Raw genomic sequence first — 1,740 nt, 5'->3', positions numbered from 1 at the left:
ATTATTTATCTTTCTTTTCTTTTTATTATTTCATATATTACATTATTATTCATTCATTTATTATTTATATTTCATTTATTAAATAAAATGAAAATGAAATTGTAAAATATCAATTAAATATTCATGAATAATAATTTATTAATATTTAATAATTGAAATAACAAATAATAAAGTAACAATAATGATATATTCAATATATTCTTTATTTGATTTGTTCAATATTAGATTATTCTATTTCATTATCATTTCATTATCATTTCATTGTCTTCATTATTTATTTCATTTATTATTTCATATTCATTTATTATTTTTTAAAATCAAATAAACAATAATTGATATTTATTCATCATATTCATTTAATATAATAAATATACACAACATTTCAGAATAAATAATGAATAATTAAGAATGAAAATATTGATTATATTCTATAATTTATTCAACATAAAATCAATAAAACATATAATTTGATAATACACAAATGAAATATTAAAGAAATATACAATACTCAAGAATTAATAAAAAAGAAATAAAAAGAATGAATAAATGAATATAAAATTGATAAATAATAGAAGAAAGAAATATAAAAACAATGAAAAACAAATAATATAAAAAGAATATAAATATAAAAAGAATAAAAAGAAAGTAGAAGAAAGAATATAAAAAGTAATAAATCACAAAGATGTAATAAAAGAAGAAAAGAAGAAATAAAAAGTGTATTTTTAATGTAAAAATTAGAAATATTCAATAAAAGTGTCTAATTTAATGATGTAAAATAATTAATATTATTTTATTATTGAAAAATATTTTACTCTTTTTATGTTTATTATTTATATGTATAACTTCATCATGATGTTTATTATATAATCAAACATATGTGTTATGTTATTATAACATATAATAAGTGATAAAATATAAATGAAAATGATATGAATATAGATATAGAATATAAAACAAAAGAATAATAAGAATAAATGATAAATAAATATAGAAATGATAGTCAATGATATAATAATAAAATCAAAATATAAAAGATAAATTTAATATTAATATAAATCAAAAGAGAATAAATATAAAATGAAAATAGATATAAATGATAATAATATAAATGATGAATAAGATGAATAAACAAATATATCTAAATAGAAAAGAATAACAATAAGAAAATCTAAATAATATAGACATAAAAAACATAAAATAAGAATAATATAATAATATATAGATAATAAGAATAACACAATGATATAAATAATATAAACAGAGAAATAAATATAAAAATACGATAGATAAATAACATATAAATAACATAATAAAAAGAATACAATAATTAATTATTGGGTCCCTCTCATTCCTTCTATTTCCTTTAATATTTCATACAAAATGAATACAATTGATTATAAAATATAAACATAAATATTTATATATTCTGTATTTATCATTTTTTTATTTTTTTATTTTTTTTTAGGAGCAAAATATAATAAATGGAAAAATCTATGGATGCAAAATATTTTGCATCTTTTTTCATTTTTGTAAATTATTTAGATGCATTTTTTCTTTGCTAATTTTCGTACCCTTATAAATGATATTATCTATTTATACTCAATCTGAAATATTCATTCCGTGTTTTTATTGTATTAGTTTTATGATTATTCATTTTGCTATTTTATCAATTTATTTAATTAATGAAATGAAGAATAAAACATCATTATATATTATCATTCATTAAATTTAATACTCATT

Source organism: Entamoeba histolytica, genomic scaffold (genome assembly GCF_000208925.1).
Source record: "Entamoeba histolytica HM-1:IMSS scf_1104750517093 genomic scaffold, whole genome shotgun sequence".
NCBI classification, from domain to species: domain Eukaryota; phylum Evosea; order Mastigamoebida; family Endamoebidae; genus Entamoeba; species Entamoeba histolytica.
This window is presented reverse-complemented; position numbering follows the sequence as displayed.